This window comes from Arachis hypogaea, chromosome 11 (genome assembly GCF_003086295.3).
Source record: "Arachis hypogaea cultivar Tifrunner chromosome 11, arahy.Tifrunner.gnm2.J5K5, whole genome shotgun sequence".
Classification (NCBI taxonomy): Eukaryota; Viridiplantae; Streptophyta; class Magnoliopsida; order Fabales; family Fabaceae; genus Arachis; species Arachis hypogaea.
The window spans coordinates 102,847,646-102,874,536 of record NC_092046.1 but is presented as its reverse complement, the minus strand read 5'-3'; the positions used below and the strand labels follow the sequence as shown (position 1 = coordinate 102,874,536).

The 26,891-nt window shown below is 39.0% G+C and overlaps 1 non-coding gene across 1 annotated transcript; it reads left to right on the top strand.

Annotated features, from left to right (window-relative positions):
- The first annotated feature begins 9,429 nt into the window (after positions 1 to 9,429).
- On the top strand, positions 9,430 to 9,537 carry LOC112725567 (small nucleolar RNA R71). Its single transcript, XR_003164667.1, has one exon. It is a non-coding gene; the product is annotated as a small nucleolar RNA R71 (small nucleolar RNA).
- Positions 9,538 to 26,891: the final 17,354 nt, after the last annotated feature.

Sequence of the window (26,891 nt, the reverse complement as noted above, 5' to 3'; positions counted from 1 at the left end):
CAGAAAGCTTGTTGAAGAGAATACAAACCCATTTCAGGGGTCCAGGTGCATTGCCTATTTGGTGCATTATTTCATCATTAAAAAACACAGGATGCAAAACAGATGACAAAAGAGCATCAATGGAAGAAAGTCTTCTCTTGTTGCAGCTTATATGCAGTATCCAAGAAGAACGGAACAAATTCCATATCAACTGATAAAAGATAGAAAGCCATTAGATCAGTGAACACTGCTTGTGAGATGCAGAGAAAATAAGCTCGCAATAAAAATACGTGTCACTCCAATAAGCCATTAGGAAGTAGAAATTGTGTGCTTTCATGCCGGTTAAAAAACAAAACAAAACCAAGTTCAAAGTAATGCAATGAAACATAACATGTCACATTTATCAGCCACATATATGCAAGGATTGTAAGGAATTCCACATTTGGCATGGTGATTGTTAATTAACTTATATTTCAATGCAAGCTGATGTTCTTATCATTCAATAGCAATGTTCAATATTTTACTAAGACGGCATCAGATTACATGGCTACACACATTGGCCATCTAAGATAAAAACCAGGAGATATGCCATCAATATAATATAAACAACATGAGTGTCATGCTCATGCATCCTTCATGCCTTCAGTGACATGCTCATGCATCATTCATGCCTTCAATTTCAAGCCAAAAGACTTTTGCATGAGGAGTCTATGCGAGATATACATCTGCTTAGGCTTTAAGAAAAGTCAGTTCTTGATATCCTTGAAATCCTCACACAAGCTAAGACTTTGAGTTCCATGAGATCCCAAACCACGCAAATGAAAAGGCAGTGTGAAAAAAGGGGAAAATAGTGGGAAAAAACACAAAAATAGAAAGAGGAAAATAAAAAATACAATAACTGGAAATCTCACAAACCAGTCGCGGCTATCGTCGGGGAAAATCTCACAGCAGAAATAAAAAATGGTAATAACAACAAGGTGGTCTTCAAGACTTGCAAGTGAAAAGCCAAAAACATCGACATACAATCCACTTTGGTTACATATAATGCACATAAATAATCATATATACAACAGGCTTAGTTGGAACAAATAAATACAAAACAGAAGAATCTATTGCCAATATCTGACCCGCGATAGTGTCGCGCAGTTATGATCAGCAGTGGCAATGATTAGCACCTGACATGTTACGTAAGTGAATAAGTGTGAGTATCAAAATTGTTTAAGGTGGGAGTTAATGTCAAAAATAAAAACCAGACAAATTGATAAACATAAGGACAATATTCTATTCTTTATCAGAAGGTAAGATAAACATAAAAAATCACTAATCTAACAATACTCATTAATATGTTAAACCCATATTTTACAAATGGATGCAGGTCCATGATGGGGAAATTTTGTGGAAAAACAAATTTCCGAAACACCCAAATCTCACCGGCAAGTATACCGGGTCGTATCAAGTAGTAAAACTCACGTGAGTGAGGTCGATCCCACAAGGATTGATGGATCAAGCAACTTTAGTGGGTGATTTGTTTAGTCAAGCTAACATTGAAATGAATTGTGTGAAATTGTAGCCAACAAAAAGTACATGACAATAAATTTAAAGTTGCAGAATGTAAATTGGCAAGTAACTTAAAGAGTAAGAAATGTAAATTGCAAGAATCTTAAATTGCAAGAAAAGTAAATTGCATTAAATGTAAAGGGGAGTGGGTGCAGGGAAATTAAAGAAAGCAATAGATCAAGCAACTGGAAATTTAAATTGCAGGAAATATAAAAGGAACTGGGTGCTGGGAGCAATGTAAACAGAGAAGCAAAATTTCAGTGAATAAGAACTTAAAGCACTTGCAAGAAATGTAAATTGGAGGCAATGCAACAGAAAGTAAAAATGCTTAAAAGATTAAAAACAGAAAATGACTGATGCTAAATTACAGCAATTGAAAGGATGTTGAAGATCTTAGGGGTGGAGGAGACTAGAAAACAAGTCTAGATCTCAAGTCCTTCCTTGATCCAACAAGAGAAAAGTTGCAGAGAATTAAAAGAAAGATTTCGGAAGAAGTAAAGAGACGTCGCAGATGGAGAATGAAAACAGAATTCCTTCCAATCTCAATCCAAAATTTCAAAACAGAAAAGAAAACTCAGAAAGAAAGCAAAATGAAAACTAAAGAGTGCACCCCTCCCTATTGGAGCTAGCCTCTTTTCTAATAGAGCTCTCCTCCTAAAATGAAAATGATGCCTTTTTATAGGCATTTACAAACATGACAAATGAAAATCAAATTGAAAGCAAATTACAAAGAAAATGAAATTCCTAATCAAATTGTTTCTTGTGCCTTTGAGTGATGTCAATTGGGCTTTTGCTCTTGATGGAATTGGGTTGACAAAAGCCTATGTTGATTGCTCTTGGAGTTGGAGAGAAACCCACTTGTGAACCGGGCCATGAACCATTAAAGCTTGAGTCACTTTGACTCAAGCTTTTAATATCAGCTTGCCTCCTTCACGCCCACTAAAGACTATTATATAGGGTTGGAAAGCTCTGAATGTCAGCTTTCTAACCCAATTGGAATCACCTCAATTGGACATCTACAACTCAAGTTATGCTCATTTGAAGAGGACAGGGTCGCTGGCTTTGGTGTGCAGCGTTTGAGGCGACGTTTGCCTCAAACGTGGACGAAATTGCCAGGTTATGGAAGCTCAAATGCATTGTCCACCCCATACTATTATATATTGTTGGAAAGCCTTGAATGTCTACTTTCCAATGCCATTAGAAGCGCATCATTTGGAGCTCCACAGCTCGAGTTATACTCCGTCGAATGTGCAGAGGTCTGTTGGCCTCATTGCAGGTTGCCACCATGTTCGTTTATGCACATTTCTGGGCAGTTTTCTCCCTCAATTTTAGTGTCCATGGTGCACGAAATTGTGATCTCCAGGCTCGAACAAATCCTGGTGATGGCTCCAAAGCTTGGTGCTCTGATCTTAATTCATAATTGTCACAACTTCGATACAACTAACCAGCAAGTGCACTGGGTCGTCCAAGTAATACCTTACGTGAGTAAGGGTCGAATCCCACGGAGATTGTTGGTATGAAGCAAGCTATGGTCACCTTGTAAATCTCAGTCAGGTAGATATAAAGTGATAATGGTGTTTTCGAATTTAATATAATAAGATAGGGATAGAAATACTTATGTAAATCATTGGTAGGAATTTCAGATAAGCGTATAGAGATGTGTTTGTTCCTCTGAATCTCTGCTTTCCTGCTATCTTCATCCAATCTGTCTTACTCCTTTCCATGGCTGGCTGTATGCAAGGGCATCACCGTTGTCAGTGGCTACATCCCCTCCTCTCAGTGAATAATATGCTCACGCACCCTGTCACGGCACGGCTATTCATCTGTCGGTTCTCGATCATGCTGGAATAGGATTCACCCTCCTTTTGCGTCTGTCATTAACGCCCAGCACTCGCGAGTTTGAAGCTCGTCACAGTCATTCAATCATTGAATCCTACTCAGAATACCACAGACAAGGTTTAGACCTTCCGGATTCTCTTGAATGCCGCCATCATTCTAGCTTACGCCACGAAGATTCCTGTTAGGAGATCTAAGAGATATTCATTCTAGCTTATTTCATGTAGAACGGAAGTGTTTGTCAGGCACGTGTTCATAAGGGAGATGGTGATGAGCGTCACACATAATCATCACCTTCATCACGTTCTTGGGTGCGAATGGATATCTTAGAAGCGAAATAAGAAGAATTGAATAGAAAACAGTAGTACTTTGCATTAATCTTTGAGAAACAGCAGAGCTCCACACCTTAATCTATGGAGTGTAGAAACTCTACCGTTAAAAATACATAAGTGAAGGTCCAGGCATGGCCGAGATGGCCAGCCCCCTAAAACGTGATCAAAGGATCATAAGGTAATCCAAAGATCCAAAGATGGTCAAAAAGACTAGTAAAGGGTCCTATTTATAATAAACTAGTCACTAGGGTTTACATGAGTAAGTAATTGATGCATAAATCCACTTCCGGGGCCCACTTGGTGTGTGTTTGGGCTGAGCTTGAGTGTAGCACGTGCAGAGGCCATTTGTGGAGTTGAACGCCAAGTTCTGTGCCAGTTTGGGCGTTCAACTCTGGTTTTGGATCCTTTTCTGGCGCTGGACGCCAGATTTGGGCAGAAGGCTGGCGTTGAACGCCAGTTTACGTCGTCAATTCTTGGCCAAAGTATGGACTATTATATATTGCTGGAAAGCCCTGGATGTCAACTTTCCAACGCAATTGGAAGCGCGCCATTTAGAGTTCTGTAGCTCCAGAAAATTCACTTTGAGTGCAGGGAGGTCAGAATCCAACAGCATCAGCAGTCCTTTTTCAACCTCTGAATCTGATTTCTGCTCAAGTCCCTCAATTTCAGCCAGAAAATACCTAAAATCACAGAAAAACACACAAACTCATAGTAAAGTCCAGAAATGTGAATTTAACATAAAAACTAATGAAAACATCCCTAAAAGTGACTAGATCCTACTAAAAACATACTAAAAACAATGCCAAAAAGCGTATAAATTATCCGCTCATCACAACACCAAACTTAAATTGTTGCTAGTCCCCAAGCAACTGAAAATCAAATAGGATAAAAAGAAGAGAATATACTATAAATTCCAAACTATTAATGAAACAGAGCTTCAATCATATGATCGGGACTTATAGCTTTTTGCCTCTTGAATAGTTTTGGCATCTCACTTTATCCATTGAGGTTTAGAATGATTGGCATCTATAGGAACTTCAGATTTTGAATAGTGTTATTGACTCTCCTAGTTCAGTATGATGATTCTTGAACACAGCTTCTTTATGAGTCTTGGCCGTGGCCCTAAGCACTTTGTTTTCCAGTATTACCACCGGATACATAAATGCCACAGACACATAATTGGGTGAACCTTTTCAGATTGTGACTCAGCTTTGCTAAAGTCCCCAATTAGAGGTGTCCAGGGTTCTTAAGCATACTCTTTGTTTTTGCTTTGGACCTTGACTTTAACCGCTCAGTCTCAAGTTTTCACTTGACACCTACACGCCACAAGCACATGGTTAGGGACAGCTTGGTTTAGCCGCTTAGACCAGGATTTTATTCCTTTAGGCCCTCCTATCCACTGATGCTCAAAGCCTTGGGATCCTTTTTATTTGCCCTTGCCTTTTGGTTTTAAGGGTTATTGGCTTTTTCTGCTTGCTTTTTCTTTCTATTTTTTTTTCTTCTACATTTTTTTTTCGCCTATTTTTTTTTTTTTTTCTGCTAGCTTTGTTCTTTGCTGCTTTTTCTTGCTTCAAGAATCATTTTTATGATTTTTCAGATTATCAAATAACATGTCTCCTAGTCATCATTCTTTCAAGAGCCAACATATTTAACATTCTTAAACAACAACTTCAAAAGACATATGCACTGTTCAAGCATACATTCAGAAAACAAGAAGCATTGTCACCACATCAATATGATTAAACTAAGTTCAAGGATAAATTCAAAACTCATGTACTTCTTGTTCTTTTGAATTAAAACATTTTTCATTTAAGAGAGGTGATGGATTCATAGGACATTCATATCTTTAAGACAAAGTTACTAACTACTAATGATCATGTAATGAAGGCACAAACATAGATAAGCACATAATATAGAAAACGAAAAACAGAGAAAGCAAGAACAAGGAATGAGTCCACCTTAGTGATGGTGGCGTTTCCTTCTTGAGGAACCAATGATGTCCTTGAGCTCTTCTATGTCTCTTCCTTGTCTTTGTTGCTCCTCCCTCATTGCTTTTTGATCTTCTCTTATCTCATGAAGCATGATGGAGTGCTTTTGATGTTCCACCCTTAGTTGTCCCATATTGGAACTCAATTCTCCTAGGGAGGTGTTGATTTGCTCCCAATAATTTTGTGGAGGAAAGTGCATTTGAGGCATCTCCGGGATCTCATGGTGATGAGCTTCATACGCCTCTTGAGCTCCATGAGTGGGCTCTCTTGCTTGCTCCATCTTTTTCTTAGTGATGGGCTTTTCCTCTTTAATGAGGATATCTCCCTCTATGTCAATCCCAGCTGAATTGCATAGGTGGCAAATGAGGTGAGGAAAGGCTAACCTTGCCATAGTGGAGGACTTGTCAGCCACCTTGTAGAGTTCTTGAGGTATAATCTCATGAACTTCCACCTCTTCTCCAATCATGATGCTATGGATCATGATGGCCCGGTCTATAGTAACTTCAGACCGGTTGCTAGTGGGAATGATTGAGCATTGAATAAACTCCAACCATCTTCTAGCTATAGGCTTGAGGTCCAATCTTCTTAGTTGAACCGGCTTGCCTTTGGAGTCAATCTTCCATTGAGCTCCTTCTACACATATGTCCATAAGGACTTGGTCCAACCTTTGATCAAAGTTGACTCTCCTTGTGTAGGGGCGTGCGTTCTCTTCCATGTATGGCAAGTTGAACGCCAACCTCACATTTTCCGGACTAAAATCTAAGTATTTCCCCCGAACCATTGTAACATAGTTCTTTGGATCCGGGTTCTTACTTTGATCATGGTTCTTGGTGATCCATGCATTGGCATAGAACTCTTGAACCATTAGGATGCCGACTTGTTGGATGGGATTTGTTAGAACTTCCCAACCTCTTCTTTGAATTTCATGTCGGATCTCCGGATACTCATTTCTTTTGAGTTTGAAAGGGACCTCAGGGATCACCTTCTTCTTGGCCACAACATCATAGAAGTGGTCTTGATGGGCTTTGGAGATGAATCTTTCCATCTCCCATGACTCGGATGTGGAAGCTTTTGTCTTCCCTTTCCCTCTTCTAGAGGATTCTCCGGTCTTAGATGCCATTAATGGTAATGGAAAAACAAAAAAGCTATGCTTTTACCACACCAAACTTAGAATATTGCTCGCCCTCGAGCAATAAACAAAAGAATAGAAGAAGAAGAAGAAGAAATATGGAGAGGGAGAGGGAAATGTGGTTTCGGCCAAGAGGAGTGTAGAGGGATGTGTTGTGTGAATTTGATGAAGAATGGAGGTCTTTATATAGGGAAGGGAGGGGGGTTAAGGTTCGGCCATATGGGTGGGTTTGGGTGGGAAATTGGTTTTGAATTTTGAAGGTAGGTGGAGTTTATGAGGTAGGTTTATTGGGAAGAGTGGGTGGATGTGAGTGGTGAAGGTTTAATGGGGAAGAGAGATTGAGGTGATTGGTGAAGGGTTTTTTAGGGAAGAGTGTTTGTGGGGTTGTGTGAAAGAGAGTGGTGAGAAGAAGTGAGTGGAGGTAGGTGGGGATCCTGTGGGGTCCACAGATCCTGAGTGGATCCTGTGGGGTCCACAGATCCTGAGGTGTTCAAGGAATTACATCCCTGCACCCATTAGGCATGTAAAAATGCCTTTGTATCCAACTCTGGGCGTTCAGCGCCAGGTTGGTGGCCATTTTGGGCGTTCAACGCCCATTTGTGTGCCATTTCTGGCGTTGAACGCCAGAACCATGCCTGTTCTGGCGTTCAGCGCCCAGAAGCTGCCCATTTTGGGCGTTCAGCGCCAGAACCATGCTCTGTTCTGGCGCTGAACGCCAGACAGATGCTCCTCCAGGGTGTGATTTTTCTTCTGCTGTTTTAGATTTTGTTTTCAATTTTTTTATTTATTTTGTGACTCCACATGATCAGGACCCTAAGAAAATATGAAAAACAATGAAAATAAGAATTAGATAAACATTGGGTTGCCTCCCAACAAGTGCTTCTTTAATGTCAATAGCTTGACAGTGGGCTCTCATGGAGCCTCACAGATGTGCAGAGCTTTGTTGAAACTCTCCAACACCAAACTTAGAGTTTGGATATGGGAGTTCAACACCAAACTTAGAGTTTGGTTGTGGCCTCCCAACACCAAACTTAGAGTTTGACTGTGGGGGCTCTAGTTGACTCTGCTTGGAGAGAAGCTTTTCCTGCTTCCTCTCCATGGTTGCAGAGGGAGATCCTTGAGTTTTGAATACAAGGGAGTTCTCATTCCATTGAAGGACTATTTCACCTCTGTCAACATCAATCACAGCTCTTGCTGTGGCCAGGAAAGGTCTTCCTAGGATGATGGATTCATCCTCTTCCTTTCCAGTGTCCAGGACTATGAAATCAGTAGGTATGTAAAGGCCCTCAACCTTTACTAATACATCTTCTACTTGTCCATAAGCCTGTCTTCTTGAGCTGTCTGCCATCTCTAGTGAGATTTTAGCAGCTTGCACCCCATAGATTCCCAATTTCTCTATTACAGAGAGGGGCATGAGGTTTATTCCTGAACCAAGGTCACACAGAGCCTTAAAGATCATGGTGCCTATGGTACAGGGTATTATGAACTTTCCAGGATCCTGTCTCTTCTGAGGCAATGTCAGTTGATCCAGATCACTTAGTTCATTGATGAACAAGGGAGGTTCAACTTCCCAAGCATCAATGCCAAATAATTTGGCATTCAGCTTCATGATTGCACCAAGAAACTTGGCAGTTTGCTCTTCAGTAACATCCTCATTCTCTTCAGAAGAAGAATATTCATCAGAGCTCATGATGGGCATAAGGAGGTCCAATGGAATCTCTATGGTCTCTAGATGAGCCTCAGAGTCCTTTGGTTTCCCAAAGGGAAGCTCCTTATTGATCACTGGACGTCCCAGGAGGTCTTCCTCCTTGGGATTCACGTCCTCTCCTCTCCTCACAGGTTCGGCCATGGCGCTTATGTCAATGGCCTTGCACTCTCCTTTTGGATTCTCTTCTGTATTGCTTGGGAGAGTACTAGGAGGGATTTCAGTGATCCTTTTACTCAGCTGGCCCACTTGTGCTTCCAAATTTCTAATGGAAGACCTTGTTTCATTCATGAAACTTACAGTGGCCTTAGATAGATCAGAGACTAGATTTGCTAAATTAGAAGCATTTTGTTCAGAGTTCTCTGTCTGTTGCTGAGTTGATGATGGAAAAGGCTTGCTATTGCTAAACCTGTTTCTTCCACCATTATTAAAGCCTTGTTGAGGCTTTTGATCCTTCCATGAGAAATTTGGATGATTTCTCCATGTTGAGTTATAGGTGTTTCCATAAGGTTCACCTAAGTAATTTACCTCTGCTATTGCAGGGTTCTCAGGATCATAAGCTTCTTCTTCAGGAGAAGCCTCTTGAGTACTGTTGGATGCAGCTTGCATTCCATGCAGACTCTGAGAGATCATATTGACTTGCTGAGTCAATATTTTATTCTGAGACAATATGGCATTCAGAGTATCAACCTCAAGAACTCCCTTCTTCATAGGCGTCCCATTATTCACAGGATTCCTTTCAGAAGTGTACATGAACTGGTTATTAGCAACCATGTCAATGAGTTCTTGAGCTTCTGCAGGCGTTTTCTTTAGGTGAATGGATCCACCTGCAGAAGTGTCCAGTGACATCTTTGATAGCTCAGATAAACCATCATAGAATATATCCAGGATGGTCCATTCTGAAAGCATGTCAGAAGGACACTTTTTGGTCAACTGTTTGTATCTTTCCCAAGCTTCATAGAGAGATTCACCTTCTTTCTGTCTGAAGGTTTGAACATCAGCTCTAAGCTTGCTCAGCTTTTGAGGAGGAAAGTACTTGGCTAAGAAAGCCGTGACCAGCTTATCCCAAGAGTTCAGGCTGTCTTTGGGTTGAGAATCCAACCATAATCTAGCTCTGTCTCTTACAGCAAAAGGGAAAAGCATGAGCCTGTAGACTTCAGGATCTACTCCATTAGTCTTTACAGTATCACATATCTGCAAGAATTCAGTTAAGAACTGAAAAGGATCTTCAGATGGAAGTCCATGAAACTTGCTGTTCTGCTGCATCAGAGAAACTAATTGAGGTTTCAGCTCAAAGTTGTTTGCTCCAATGGCAGGAATGGAGATGCTTCTTCCATGTAAATTGGAATTAGGTGCAGTAAAGTCACCAAGCATCTTCCTTACATTATTATTATTTTCGGCTGCCATCTCCTCTGCCTGTTCGAAAATTTCTGAAAGGTTATCTCTGGATTGTTGTATTTTAGCTTCTCTTAATTTTCTCTTCAGAGTCCTTTCAGGTTCTGGATCTGCTTCCACAAGAATGCTCTTATCCTTGCTCCTGCTCATATGACAAGGAAGAATGGACAGAAAAATAATAATAATAATAGAGATCCTTTATACCAGAGTATAGGGATCCCTTTGTGAGTGGAAGAAAAGAAGGGGAGACAAAGCACGTGATGTAAAAGAAGAAATGCAACTGTACGAATGGAAGAGATGTGAGATGAGATGTTAGGATATGAATGAATAAATAGAATGAGATGGGGGAGGAATAATTTTCGAAAATTATTTTGAAAAAGGGTTAGTGATTTTTGAAAATTGGTTTTTTGAAAATTGTTAGTATTTTTTTCGAAAATTTTTTTTTTAAATAAAAATAAAAATAAAAATAATTAGTAAATAAAAAAGAAATTTTTGAAAAAGGGGGAGGTATTTTCGAAAATTAGAAAGGGAGAATTAGTTAGGTGGTTTTGAAAAAGTTAAGAAATAAACAAAAAGTTAGTTAGTTAGTTGAAACAAATTTTGAAAACCAATTTTGAGAAGATAAGTAGTTAGGAGGTTAGGAAAGATATTTTGAAAAGATATTTGAAAAAGATAAGATGAGAAGATATTTTTGAAAAGATATGATAGAAATTAGTTTTGAAAAAGATTTGATTTTTAAAATCACAATTAATGACTTGATTCATAAGAAATCACAAGATATGATTCTAGAACTTAAAGTTTGAATCTTTCTTAACAAGCAAGTAACAAACTTCAAATTTTTGAATCAAAACATTAATTGATTATGTTATTTTCGAAAATATAAAATAAGAAAAAGATTTTTGAAAAATATTTTTGGAATTTTCGAAAATAACTAAGAATTTTGAAAAAGATTTGATTTTTGAAAAAGATTTTGAAAAAGATAAGATTTTCAAATTGAAAATTTGATTTGACTCATTGGCAACAACTTGATTTTAAAAATTTTTGAAAAAGTCAATCCAAATTTTCGAGTTTGATGAGAGAAAAAGGGAAAGATATTTTTTTGATTTTTGAAATTTTTATGAAAAACATGAAAAATATGCAATGCATGAAATTTTTAGATCAAAACAATGAATGCATGCAAGAATGCTATGAATGTCAAGATGAACACCAAGAACACTTTGAATGTCATGATGAACATCAAGACACAATTTTGAAAAATCTTTAATGCAAAGAAAACATGCAAGACACCAAACTTAGAATTCTTTAATGCTTAGACACTAAGAATTCAAGAATGCATATGAAAAACATGAAAAGACACAAAACAAAAAATCATCAAGATCAAACAAGAAGACTTACCAAGAACAACTTGAAGATCATGAAGAACACTATGAATGCATGAATTTTTGAAAAATGCAAGATGCATATGCAAGTGACACCAAACTTATGATATGACTCAAGACTTAAACAAGAAACAGAAAAATATTTTTGATTTTTATGATTTTCTAATTTTTTTTTGGATTTTTTTTTCGAAAATTATATGAAAAAGAAAAAATAAAGATTCCAAAATTTTTAATATGAATTCCAGGAATCTTGCATTCCTAGTCTAAAGCTTCAGTCCAGGAATTAGACATGGCTCACTAGCCAGCCAAGCTTTTAAAGAAAGCTCCAGTCCAAAACACTAGACATGGCCAATGGCCAGCCAAGCTTCAGCATTTAACACCAGAGTATATTGATCTTGATAACAAATTGCTGCTCATCATTTATCAAGTATGTAACTTACCTCTGATGGTTTGGAAGCCTCAGTCCAAAAGAATTTAGACATGGCTTTACAGCCAGCCAGGCTTCACATGCTTAATGAAACACTAGAATTCATTCTTAAAAATCTTGAATAAAATTTTTCAAAACATTTTTATTATTTTTTTTCGAAAACAGATGAGAGATTTTTGAAAATATTTTTGAAAGATTTTTTAAAACAAAACGAAAGGAAAATTACCTAATCTGAGCAACAAGATGAGCCGTCAGTTGTCCAAACTCAAACAATCCCCGGCAACGGCGCCAAAAACTTGGTGCACGAAATTGTGATCTCCAGGCTCGAACAAATACTGGTGATGGCTCCAAAGCTTGGTGCTCTGATCTTAATTCATAATTTTCACAACTTCGATACAACTAACCAGCAAGTGCACTGGGTCGTCCAAGTAATACCTTACGTGAGTAAGGGTCGAATCCCACGGAGATTGTTGGTATGAAGCAAGCTATGGTCACCTTGTAAATCTCAGTCAGGCAGATATAAAGTGATAATGGTGTTTTCGAATTTAATATAATAAGATAGGGATAGAAATACTTATGTAAATCATTGGTAGGAATTTCAGATAAGCGTATAGAGATGCGTTTGTTCCTCTGAATCTCTGCTTTCATGCTATCTTCATCCAATCTGTCTTACTCCTTTCCATGGCTGGCTGTATGCAAGGGCATCACCGTTGTCAGTGGCTACATCCCCTCCTCTCAGTGAATAATATGCTCACGCACCCTGTCACGGCACGGCTATTCATCTGTCGGTTCCCGATCATGCTGGAATAGGATTCACTCTCCTTTTGCGTCTGTCACTAACGCCCAGCACTCGCGAGTTTGAAGCTCGTCACAGTCATTCAATCATTGAATCCTACTCAGAATACCACAGACAAGGTTTAGACCTTCCGGATTCTCTTGAATGCCGCCATCATTCTAGCTTACGCCACGAAGATTCCTGTTAGGAGATCTAAGAGATATCCATTCTAGCTTATTTCATGTAGAACGGAAGTGTTTGTCAGGCACGTGTTCATAAGGGAGATGGTGATGAGTGTCACACATAATCATCACCTTCATCACGTTCTTGGGTGCGAATGGATATCTTAGAAGCGAAATAAGAAGAATTGAATAGAAAACAGTAGTACTTTGCATTAATCTTTGAGGAACAGCAGAGCTCCACACCTTAATCTATGGAGTGTAGAAACTCTACCGTTAAAAATACATAAGTGAAGGTCCAGGCATGGCCGAGATGGCCAGCCCCCTAAAACGTGATCAAAGGATCATAAGGTAATCCAAAGATCCAAAGATGGTCAAAAAGACTAGTAAAGGGTCCTATTTATAATAAACTAGTCACTAGGGTTTACATGAGTAAGTAATTGATGCATAAATCCACTTCCGGGGCCCACTTGGTGTGTGTTTGGGCTGAGCTTGAGTGTAGCACGTGCAGAGGCCATTTGTGGAGTTGAACGCCAAGTTCTGTGCCAGTTTGGGCGTTCAACTCTGGTTTTGGATCCTTTTCTGGCGCTGGACGCCAGATTTGGGCAGAAGGCTGGCGTTGAACGCCAGTTTACATCGTCAATTCTTGGCTAAAGTATAGACTATTATATATTGCTGGAAAGCCCTGGATGTCTACTTTCCAACGCAATTGGAAGCGCGCCATTTCGAGTTCTGTAGCTCCAGAAAAATCCACTTTGAGTGCAGGGAGGTCAGAATCCAACAACATCAGCAGTCCTTTTTCAACCTATGAATCTGATTTCTGCTCAAGTCCCTCAATTTCAGCCAGAAAATACCTGAAATCACAGAAAAACACACAAACTCATAGTAAAGTCCAGAAATGTGAATTTAACATAAAAACTAATGAAAACATCCCTAAAAGTGACTAGATCCTACTAAAAACATACTAAAAACAATGCCAAAAAGCGTATAAATTATCCGCTCATCAGTCCACCATGCAGTGCCATATATGCTTGGAAAGCTCTCGATTCCTACTTTCCATTGCTTTTTGAATCACCTCATTTGGAGCTCTGTAGCTCAAGTTATTCTTTGTTGGAAGTATACCCCTTCAGGCTATTGTGGCGCCAACGTTTGCCAAAAAGCTTGAGGCAAACGTTGGCGCAAGCTTTTTCTCCCCTGGGTATGTTGGTGTGGCTCCAACGTTTGCCAAAAAGCTTGAGGCAAACATTGGCGCAAGCTTTTTCCTCCAGGGTGTTTGTTTTGTGGTGCCAACGTTTGCCAAAAAGCTTGAGGCAAACGTTGGCGCAAGCTTTTGCTCCATCCAGGGTGTTTTCAACTCTTCCAAAAGTTTGAGCTAAAGTTTGAGGCAGACTTTGGCTCAAGCTTTTTGTCCTCTCTTGCTCTTTTCCATTCCTTCTTTCTTCAACCTTCTTCAAAGCTCTTTTCACCTATCATCAATCAATCAAAACATCAAAGCTATGCTCAAAATCATGAGATTGTTTCTCTTTCATAATATACGACAATTATAGCACAAAATTTCATGAAAATGCATTAATTTATCCATGGTTGATCGAATCAAAGAAAACATGAAATTTCACCCAAATGGCTTACTTATTGCATAAGAATGCATGAAAACCAAGTAAAAAAACTAGTGAAAAAGCATAGGAAAACATGACATGGTGACATGTCATCACAACACCAAACTTAAACCTTGCTTGTCCTCAAGCAAGAAAAGAATCATGCAATAGAGATTGACAATCCAAGGTAAGAAGAATAGCAACTCAATTTTCATGGTAAGCTAGTTTTCTAAGCATGCTATAATCACAAAAGAAATGTAAATGATTGATGCTTCTATCTAGCTCAATTTTTGAAATCTTTTCTTTATATTTCTTCCTTGAAGCAAGCTTTTGATTTTTCTTATTAGCTTCTCCTTATGGGTGCTTTGCCCCATGAGTTGATAACAAAGCTACGACTTCTAAATGCTTTGTTTTCAAGTATTACCACTTGATACATAAGCACCACAAGCATTTGATTAGAGGACTTCATTAAGCTCATTTTTCTTTTCTTTTCTTGACTCTCTAATCATTGATGCTCAGAGCCTTGAGCTTTGAGGGAGTGCTTTTGCACTTTGAGCCTAACCTTGACTTCTAAGTGTTTTGTTTTCAAGCATTTGGCTTGATACATAAACACCACAAGTACTTAACAAATAAATTGCCATTGGTACTCAGAGCCTTCAGCTTTCTCATTCTTTCCCTTTTTCTTTTCTTGCTTTAATTGTATTTGCCTCTTCAAGGTTTTCATGATTTTCAAAAGATTTCACAAAATGTCCTAGATGAAAACTTCAATTAAATAAAATCCAATGCAATTAAGCAACAATCAAACATACTAGCTTTCCAATACTTTTATGCACATGCTAAAATCTTCTTTAGTGCCTTGTTTGTTTATGATCATGATACTTTATTGCTTTTGAATTCACAAAACTCAAGTTGGTAATCATAATGGCACAGCACCATGTTGCAATTTAGAAATCAAATTATGCCTTTTCATACACACATGCATACAGAGAAGGTAAAGACAATCATGCAGTTTATAGTGCTTGAAACAAATGAGAAGAAAAGGAACTCTACAACCTTGTAGTTCATCTTCATTATTGATGTCCTTTTTCCTCTATTCTTCTCTTTCCCTTGCCAAACTCAGAATGCTTGCTCATCCTCAAGCAACAATTAGAACAATGGCTATAGGGCTAAGATGGATCATGAATGTCTTACACAATGAAATGTTAGTAGCACATGTGTTTTAAGCAAGCAAAATGATAGATAACAATCAAGGCACAAGAGACAGAGACATTATGATTGCATAGATAAGAAGGTGTGCATAATACATTGCATAAAAGATAAGTGGCACACCAAACTTAGTGTGACACTTTCACTTGGAATTGATGCAAGTATCTTGTAAGGATTAAAACCAAATTTTGTTGCATAGCAACACCAAACTTAGAATGCAACCATATGTCAATTTATTGAAATTTAAACTAAACAGACAGAGAAAATGAACTAGACAAAAAATAAAATGTTACCCAAGGTTGGGTTGCCTCCCAACAAGCGCTCTTTTAGTGTCATTAGCTTGACATGTTGTTATTCACTTTCTTCCTCTTCTTCCAGTTTGTTAAGAAGAATGACCTCAAGGGTGGAGAAGATTCAGCTATTGCCCCCTGTCTTGGCCTCCTTTCAACAAGCTTCCTTGTGAAATTGGCTTGATTGATCTTGCTTGTTGGATCAGGGGGAGGATTGTTTGCAGTTGACCTTCTCATGAATGTTGTCCTTGGTATCTTGGTCACAATCCTATTCTTGGTGCTTTTGTCAATTGCCTTCACTTCTTTGATGTCAAGACATGGTTGCTGTGTGATTATTGGAGTGATTTCTTCATTAAGAGCCTCTTGAATTGGTGGTTCCATGAGTTCTTCTTCTATGCATTTCTCTGCTTCAATTGAGGGTGATTTCTCTTCAGTGTCTTCCTCACTTTCTTGCTCCTCCACTCCTTCCCTTGTCACCTCAAGTGCAGTTTCATTTTCAACCACCTCATTCTTCATTGAAAGTTCACTTGATGCAGTGGCCTCCTTATCTTGCTCTTCCACTTTCTCCTTCATATCCATCAATTGGCCTTCAATTTTCTTGCTCAGTGGTTCTAAGCTCCTCCTTATTTTCTCTAAATCTCCATTTATATTTTTGAAGAGAGCTTCTTGCCTTTTCCAGGATTGTTCTTGTCTTTCAAAAAATCCTATGGACTTTTGAAGGAGATCCTCTGAATCACAATTTGAAGAATTGTTGAACTCATCACAGTATGGATTGCTAAGATTTCTTTGATTTTGACTTTCCCAGTCACAATATGAGTAGTTGTTAGACTCATCAAAATCTGGATCATATTGTGTCTCTGGGAAGTGTCCCATATGATTCTCTTGCTCATCTTGTGTCTCTGAAGCAATTCTCCATGGATTGGAGTGCTCAGAATCTGTTGATTCTTGGTGATATCCCCAGCCACCATTAGAGGTTGGTGATGGTGGGTGATATCCTGAAAAATTTTGTTTGACTGCAAGATGAGTTGAACTCCATTTGTATTTTGCAAAACACAACACCATTAAAAATTGAAATTCATGTCACAGAGACAGAATTTCTTAGTGAGGCAAAAACACAAACACCTTGGTTTCAATTTAAAATAGAGAACAAAAACAAAAAAATGCTTGATCTAGACTTCTCACCCACTTAATCATTGTTGATCTAAATCAATCCCCGGCAACGGCGCCAAAAACTTGATGGGGAAATTTTGTGGAAAAATGAATTTCCAAAACACCCAAATCTCACCGGCAAGTATACCGGGTCGCATCAAGTAGTAAAACTCACGTGAGTGAGTTCGATCCCACAGGGATTGATGGATCAAGCAACTTTAGTGGGTGATTAGTTTAGTCAAGCTAACATTGAAGTGAATTGTGTGAAATTGTAGCCAACAAAAAGTACATGACAATGAATTTAAAGTTGCAGAATGTAAATTGGCAAGTAACTTAAAGAGCAAGAAATGTAAATTGCAAGAATCTTAAATTGCAAGAAAAGTAAATTGCATTAAATGTAAAGGGGAGTGGGTGCAGGGAAATTAAAGAAAGCAATAGATCAAGCAACTGGAAATTTAAATTGCAGGAAATATAAAAGGAACTGGGTGCTGGGAGCAATGTAAACAGAGAAGCAAAATTTTAGTGAATAAGAACTTAAAGCACTTGCAAGAAATGTAAATTGGAGGCAATGCAACAGAAAGTAAAAATGCTTGAAAGATTAAAAACAGAAAATGACTGATGCTAAATTGCAGCAATTAAAAGGATGTTGAAGATCTCAGGGGTGGAGGAGACTAGAAAACAAGTCTAGATCTCAAGTCCTTCCTTGATCCAACAAGAGAAAAGTTGCAGAGAATTAAAAGAAGGATTTCGGAAGAAGTAAAGAGACGTCGCAGATGAAGAATGAAAACAGAATTCCTTCTAATCTCAATCCAAAATTTCAAAACAGAAAAGAAAACTCAGAAAGAAAGCAAAATGAAAACTAAAGTGTGCACCCCTCCCTATTGGAGCTAGCCTCTTTTCTAATCGAGCTCTCCTCCTAAAATGAAAATGATGCCTTTTTATAGGCTTTTACAAACATGACAAATGAAAATTAAATTGAAAGCAAATTACAAAGAAAATGAAATTCCTAATCAAATTGTTTCTTGTGCCTTTGAGTGATGTCAATTAGGCTTTTGCTCTTGATGGAATTGGGTTGACAAAAGCCTCTATTGATTGCTCTTGGAGTTGGAGAGAAACCCACTTGTGAACCGGGCCATGAACCATTAAAGCTTGAGTCACTTTGACTCAAGCTTTTCATATCAGCTTGCCTCCTTTTGCTATCATCCACGTTTGAGCCAAAGTTTGAGGTCAAACTTTGAGCCAAACGTGGATCCCTCTTGCACGCCTCTTGGGATGCTACTTTGTCTGCTTGTCAAAGTTGCAAATTTTATGCCTACTATAGACTATTATATATGGTTGGAAAGCTCTTAATGTCAGATTTCTAACTCAATTAGAATCACCTCAATTGGGTATCTACAACTCAAGTTATGCTCATTTGAAGAGGACAGGGTCGCTGGCTTTGGTGTGCAGCGTTTGAGGCGACGTTTGCCTCAAACGTGGACGAAAATGCCAGGTTATGGAAGCTCAAATGCATTTTCCACCCCATACTATTATATATTGTTGGAAAGCCCTGAATGTCTACTTTCCAATGCCATTGGAAGCGCATCATTTGGAGCACCACAGCTCGAGTTATACTCCGTCGAAGGTGCAGAGGTCAGTTGGCCTCATTGCAGGTTGCCACCATGTTCGTTTATGCACATTTCGGGGCAGTTTTCTCCCTCAATTTTAGTGTCCACCATGCAGTGCCATATATGCTTGGAAAGCTCTCGATTCATACTTTCCATTGCTTTTTGAATCACCTCATTTGGAGCTCTGTAGCTCAAGTTATTCTTTGTTGGAATTATACCCCTTCAGGCTGTTGTGGCGTCAACGTTTGCCAAAAAGCTTGAGGCAAACGTTGGCGCAAGCTTTTTCTCTCCTGGGTATGTTGGTGTGGCGCCAACGTTTGCCAAAAAGCTTGAGGCAAACATTTGCGCAAGCTTTTTCCTCCAGGGTATTTGTTTTGTGATGCCAACGTTTGCCAAAAAGCTTGAGGCAAACGTTGGCGCAAGCTTTTGCTCCATCCAGAGTGTTTTCAACTCTTCCAAAAGTTTGAGCTAAAGTTTGAGGCAAACTTTGGCTCAAGTTTTTTGTCCTCTCTTGCTCTTTGCCATTCCTTCTTTCTTCAACCTTCTTCAAAGCTCTTTTCACCTATCATCAATCAATCAAAACATCAAAGCTATGCTTAAAATCATGAGATTGTTTCTCTTTCATAATATATGACAATTATAGCACAAAATCTCATGAAAATGCATTAATTTATCCATGGTTGATCGAATAAAAGGAAACATGAAATTCCACCCAAATGGCTTACTTATTGCATAAGAATTCATGAAAACCAAGTAAAAAAACTAGTGAAAAAGCATAGGAAAACATGACATGGTGACATGTCATCAGTCCACCAGATGAGTAAGAATTGACTATGAGAGAGAGTAATCTAGCCGGCGAATGAGTAGCGGAAGGTGGATCAGATTGGAGAAAAGATTCAGGAGAAGATAGAGGGACAATGAATGGCATTACAATGGTGGTTGAAGGATTTGGTGCCATAGTAGCAGCTAGACCTGCTGGTGCAATAGGTTCAGGAACATGGACAGCATGACCAACCCGCTTGTTGCTTTTATGAGTAGATCCAAAACACCAATATAGGCTCTACCAGCTTCCCCAATCTGCAGTTAGTGAAGAAACAATTCTAAATCAAATATAGAAGTAGGACCAAAACATTAACATAAAACAATACAAACTAACTAACCAATCAAGGAAACCAAGATATAGAAATTGGCGTAAATCCTCACCTGAAGGAGTTCAGTAATGCTCCTCTGCCTACTCCCAAGTCCCAATCCGATCAGGCCCTTGCCGCCACCTCCGCTGCCCCACTCCACTGCACCATTCCTCTGCTAAATTACAGTCTCCTCCTTCCCCTCAAACCCACCAGGCTGCACTGAGAATAAGGACCAATTATTTTGCATAAACATTTGCAGGTGAATAGTAAGTTAAAAATTAAAATTTTTACAATTAACCAAAAATTCAGTTTTAAAATTATTTTTTAACCAAAAGGGTACCAAAAATTTTCAATCAATCCTACTTGAAAGACACAAGATTCTGCAAAACCACTATTTTTCAAACACAACATAATGATCAGAGAAATTAAAGTTGTATACTTACATTTTTCAGCGAGAGCTTGTTGGGCAGTCCCTTGCAAAAGCCCAAAATACCAACAGTTGTTACAGCTTCCACCACCGCCTCCGCCGTTGTACCTACCACCACAGCTGTAGCAAGCACCATCACCATCGCCTCCTCCTCCTCTGTATCCACCACCACGTGCAATAACCGCGACCACCACTGCCATAGCTCTTGAATGGCTCTCACAAAAAGCTTTCCCTACAAAAATTTAAATTCAAAATAAGCATGATTACAAGAAAGGTATCAAGCTGATATCCATTTACATAGAATCAGCTTCATAATTCACAATGCATTACAATTTCTAAGAGTTGCATCAAAACCGAAGTTCATATTCTTTCTACAAAAGCACCGCAAACAGAAGTCTTTTATGGAAAATAGCACAACTCAAATTTTATTATTTTTCTTACAACAATTATATTAAATCAAATATAGTAGAAACACACCAGACAAGAAGAAACACCAGGCCATTTAGGACACAAATGAATACAAAAGTGCATTTCCATCCAGGATTGGTGTAAATAGAAGCTGCAAAATGAATATGAATTTTAATAACAAAAAGATAAAGCACCAAACCATGTTTTTAATTAATGCATGAAAATCAGTTCAATAGTTCATAGCGCCAGAAGTAAAGATAAGATATCCACGTTTTCTTTTTCTCTAAATTTGCTTCTTCAAAATTCAAAATGTGGACATTGCTTTTACACACATCAACCTTGATATGAAGACTATTAATCACAATCCCAATAGTTTCGATCAATGGCTTTGCAAGCTTAGCAAACATCAAAATACTCATTTCATTTGTGTCCCAATCTAAACCCAGTTTTAGGACTCGCTGTGAAATACCAAGAAAATGCTCATTTCATTTGTGTCTGAATCAAAACCTAATCATGTGAAATATGCTTAATAAAATATCCAAAACTACTATATTTCAGGTTATAATATTGAAATGTGAAGGAAGTAAAACCTGATCAACGATAGTTGACCATCGCATCCCTTGAAGACCCACACTAGGAGGGCATGAACCCAATGAAAACTCCTGCAGCTCGACACTTTTCTACAGAATGATTTCCCTAGTTTAGCATACACGTATGAAATTTCCAGCACCTATTGCTTCCGTTTATGCCAAACACAGAAAGGAATCATAACAAATTGAGAATCAGAAGGCAAAACCCCCAAAATTAGAAAACCTAAAATTAGAACCCAAAACCCCCAAAAATTCATAGAACCAATTGAAAATTGATACATACCTTCTGTATCTCAATTAGCCATTTCAGTTCATCATCGCTATCAAAATCATACACACCTTCAAACTACAAAGTGAGAGCGAGTTAGAGAATGAGCAAGAAAGAGAGGATGCAGAACAGAGAATATAATGCTTACCTGGTGATAGAGGATACGACGATGGTGTTGAGCAGTGACAGTGAAGAGATGAGTGGCGACGCAACAGCTTGGAGACGGTGCAGCAGCTCAACGGCGAGCTCCAGTCGACGGCAGCACCGCGACAGAGCACGAAGGCGGCGATACATCCCTGCTTCCTCCCTTCGAGCTCCTCGGCGGGGGCACAGAAGCCCGACGGTGGTAGAACGACGACTGAAACAAGCCCTAGCAGTGGTGGTGGAGCTTCAGTGGCGACAGAGCACCTCATTTTTCTCTCATCCATCGCGTTTCCTCTCATCCTCGAGCTCTCTCTCTCACTGGCGCTCGACGACGACGGCGATGGCGGCGGAGCCCTAGCGGCATCGTCATCTCTTTCCTTCCTTCCCTTCTCCTCTCTGATTTCTTCTCTCTTTCGTGTTTCTGTATGTTGAGTGAGGATGATAGTGTGTGCTACACTGCTGCGTGAGTGAGGAAGAGGGCCAACAAATTGTTTTTACTAAGTGTTTATTGAGGATTCTCATATTAGGAGACATTTTAAAAGCGCACCTAAAACAGAATAAATAAGCTACTCTTTAAAAGCGTTTTCTTTGATGAAAAAAGTGTATTCATAGATATTTAGATAAGGCTACGCTTTATAAGTGATTTCTAAAATACTTAAGGCTACACTTTTTAAATGATGCCACAATTGTGTATCCTTTTCTCATATAAAAAGGCAACACGGAGAAAAGCGTAGCCTATTCATAGAATAGGCTACGCTTTTCAAATGTAGCTTAAAAAAAGTGTGGCTGAATGGGTATTTTTCTTGTAGTGATAATAAAAGAAACTATTGGCTAGACATGGGAATTGGGATCACTATCCTTGTCTAATAACCATATCTTGACAATTATAAGGAACCAAACCTATTAAGTTTACTTCTATACTAGAAGTATATTAAATGGTTTAGTCAACATCAACCCATAAGATCCAACCTAGCTACTAATTGACTTAGTAGTAGGCTAGTGTCAATGGTTATCAAATTGACCACTAAGGGCTCCGAAATCATCAAATCCATTAGACCCAATGTCTCAAGTTTATCCAATTCCCTTAGCCTAGGCCAAGAGTAAAAAGAACTACTCCATAATCAAAGGAAACATTTCATCAAACACATGGTAAGCATTACTTAAAGACATATTCAAATTGCAATTAAATTGAAATTAACAAGTACCCACTAACAATTATCAACATACAATCACTCAAACAACACAATTAATCATGAAAATCATCAATGTAAAATTAACAATTCAAGATTCACAACATTCATGAAATGGGTATAAAATAACAATTGACAAGAAAACATAAAACTAACACAAGATCTAAACAAAATGATACTAAGAAATTCAAATTAAGCAATCAAAACTAGTAATTAACAAGATCCAATTCAGAATTCAACAAGGGAAGATCAAATCAAAACTAGATCTAGAGAGGAACAAGGGTTTCCCTCTCTAGAAGAACAAGAACCAAAAACTAGCTAAAAATTGTGTCTAAGTGTGAATGAATGATCCCCCCTTTCCCCCTAGCATCCTTGGGCCTTTTCCATGCAGAACCAGCTTGAATTTGGGCCTCTTGGGCCTCAGAAATTGCCAGGCACGATTTCCTTTAATGAGGTCACGTGCAGCTTATCACGCATACGCGCCATGCGTGCGTGTGCGCCGATTGATTTTGCGATCCACGCGTGCGCCATGTATGCGTGCGCGCTGGTGTGGATTTCTCTAATCCACGCGGATGCGCCGATCTACGCGCACCGCTTCCAGCTGTCCACATCGACGCGTGCGCGCGAGGTGCGCATGCGCGCCCATGCTGAAACTTCCAAAATCCAAATCTTCATGTCCCTTCCTCTTGTGCATGCTTTCTTTCTCTTTTCTAGGCCATTCTTGCCCTATTAATTCTGAAATCACTCAACAAACACGTCACGACATCAAATGGTAATAAAAGAGGATCAAAATATAACAATTTTAAGGCAAAAGAAGCATGTTTTCTATCATGAAGCAATATTAGGAAGAGAACACAAAACCATGCAATTCTTGTGAATAAGTGTGAAAAATATTGACAAAACCCCCCAAATTCTACATAATATAAACCACAAAATTGGGATTTATCAAATCTCCCCACGCTTAAACCAAGCATGTCCTCATACTTCAAAATAAAAAGACCAAAGATCGTGGTAAGAAAGGGTTTATGAAGTGCAAATTTCCTAAATGAATGCATGCAACTAATGTAAAGTCATCTATCTACTTGGTCAGGGGTAAATCTATCCTCCAAGAACACATATGAGCATACGGGGTGAAAATAATATGTAATTTATAAATCTTACCAATTTGAACATTCCTATGAAGTGCATATAACTTGCTAGATGAACGCTTGTAAAAGCCGGGAACAAGGAGTTGAGCATCGAATCCTTACCGGAAGTGTATCCGCTCTATTCGCTCAAGTGTATAGGGTTCGTCACTCAATCCTCTTCTAATCATGCTTTCCAATATTTGTCTTTCATCTAACAATCAACAATTACTTAATGCATGCTTACAAGTATCATGAGGTCTTATTCATGGGTTGTAATGGGGCTAGGGTGAAGGTAAGGATGTATATGGTCAAGTGAGCTTAAAATTTGAATCATTGATTAACCTAAGATCCCACTAGACACATAGAACAACCTATACAACTATAATACAATACCTAGCTACCCATGGGTTTCACTTTTCGCATACTTATGCATTCTTTTCAATTCACATCCCATATGCATTGTTATTATTACTTTGTCTTGGGGCATCTTTGTCCCCTTTCATTGTTTCCTCTTTTTTCCATATTTTTGTTTTTTCTATTTTATTTTATTTTATTTTTTTTCGTTTTTTCTATTTCTTTTTCTTACATCCTCGTATATACACATATAATTTTTTTCTTTTTGGTCTCCTTTTTTTTGGGGTTTCATGTACAAAAGATTCAATGCATATGGTTCAATTATTTAATACATGAGTATGTTTCCAGATCCTAGAATTTTCAATTAAAACTACAAATACACCTCTTTACATCTACCCAAGTTCCCAAGTACACCCTCCCAATTGAATGATACACACCTTCACTTACCTAAGCTAATCAAGGATCCAAATCTAGGGACATTCATTGTTTTTCACTTAGGGTTGTTGATGTGCTCTATTTAAGAACAAAGAGGGTTTATCATGGGCTCAAAATTGGTTAGCAATGGTAGATAAAAGGGTTAAGGCCGTTTGGGAAAAGTGACTATTGAAGTGATGGCCTCAATCATGTAAATGCATTCATACATAAAGTAATGGACACATAGAATCAGACAAAGCAAGGATTACAATTATAGAGAGAGAATAATGCACACAAGAATGAGAAATAGTGGTTAGAAGATATAACCACACAATAGGCTCAAAACTCACATGCTTGTGTTCTTAGCTCAATCACTATGTTCCAAAATATATTCTTGAAGCAAGTTTACCGCAAAAAATCTTTCAAAATTGGTAGGGTACCCAAAACACAGTTTCCTAGGGAAGAAGTCATTATTTTGACCAAGTAACCCTATAGAGACTAACTATCATGCAAGGAGTATTTACAAGCAAGACTAACTACACATGCAATGTACTAACTACTAAGTAAAAGATAAATCCATGGGTGTTGAAAGGAAGAGATTATTACCCATGGAGATCGGTCGAATGACCTCCCCACACTTAGAATTTAGCACAGTCCTCCGTGCTACCAATAATTCGCAAAGGGCGGTCGGGACCGGAACCTTTACTGTCCCCTTCATCAGAGCTCCCATTAGTTGGGTTTGAGGTGGACGTGAATATCTCAGGTCCTCCATGCTGGGGTAACACAATGAAGAAGCTTCTTGATGTAAGTGTATCGGCGTTGGTTGCGCCGCTCATATCTATCAATCTTCCGGTGTAGATCCTCTATCCTTTGATGGGTGGATCTTTACCGTGGTGGTGATGATGAGGTGGAAGGAATAGTAGATGGAGGGGCTATGTCGAGGCTAGGGTTGTTCATTGGAAGCTGTAAGTATTTTCCGCTTGGGACAACATCGCCCTTAGACGGAATTATAGCCTTCATGTCCATGGCTTCCCAAGGAACACCCATAGCAGCAACTAAATCGGATACACCAATGCTGGAAATGGCAAATTACCCCTGGCATGGACTTGACCCATCGCTTGCTTGACAAGAAGCAAAATATTCACCGGTCTCTCCGTGAGAACACACCAAACAAGCAAGGCGAGATCTGCCGTGATGGACGACTTGTGGGTGCTAGGTAGCACATAGTGGGATAGGATCTGGGCCCAAGCTCTAACTTCTACAGTGAGGAAACGTGCGTTAATTCACTTGGGCTGCATCCAGAGTCAACCATGGGTCCAAAATGTCTCTGGTTCAGCAATGACTCGGAGGATCGAGTCCCAATCAAATCCAAACTCTTCTCGCTGACGTAAGACCTCTTGGTAGCCATCCATGTCACTTGGTACTGGTAAGACATTAAGCACTTGCTGAATATCCTCTTCTGAAACTGAGACTTGCTTCTGGCGCACGTATACCGATTGAAGAGAGGGAAGATGGTAGTTAGTGTTAAATTCTACCATCCACGAGAGGTTGACCTCTTGTGGTTTTCTCAGAAGAAACTCCCATCCTCACCGTTCAATGCGGGGTAGAATACAAGCAGCAATCTTGTCCGGCGGAGCAAGTAAATGCTCAGCATCATAGTTCCTCTCAACCATGGCAGAGAACACAAGTTCACAGAAGCGGTTGGGGAATCTTGAAGAGTCCTTTGCCGGTTTGCTCTTCTCATTTTCATCAATAGGAGCGGGTGCCTTCGCCTTTTTAGATAGGGGTTTGGCTCCTAATGAAGAGTATGCTTTGGAGTTTGACCTTTGGGGTGCCCTCTTTGCGGCTGGTTTCCTTGAAGCTTTCTCTTTACCTTTCTTGGTGGCCATCCTGAAGAAGGAAGGGAAAGAGGGAAAGCATTAAACCCAAAGAATCATCTCAACAAAAACATATAAGTGAAAGGTAGTGCTCAAAAGAAATAGTGTAACAAATTGATCATATAGGTATGGGTCACAATGCTTGGCATAGAATGCAAGAGGAAGTAAAGCATGCAATATGGCATGAGAAGAATAATCTCAAGCATCCATAACAAAGAGCAAGTTGGTATGCGAAATTGTTACTCTGAGGTTGTAAAATTTATTGTTCGTTCTCTCCCTGGCAATGGCGCCAATAACTGGTGCACAATACCATGGTCCAAACATAACTTCACAACTTCGCAGAACTAACCAGCAAGTGCACTGGGTCGTCCAAATAATAAAACCTTACGTGAGTAAGGGTCGATCCCACGGAGATTGTTGGTATGAAGCAAGCT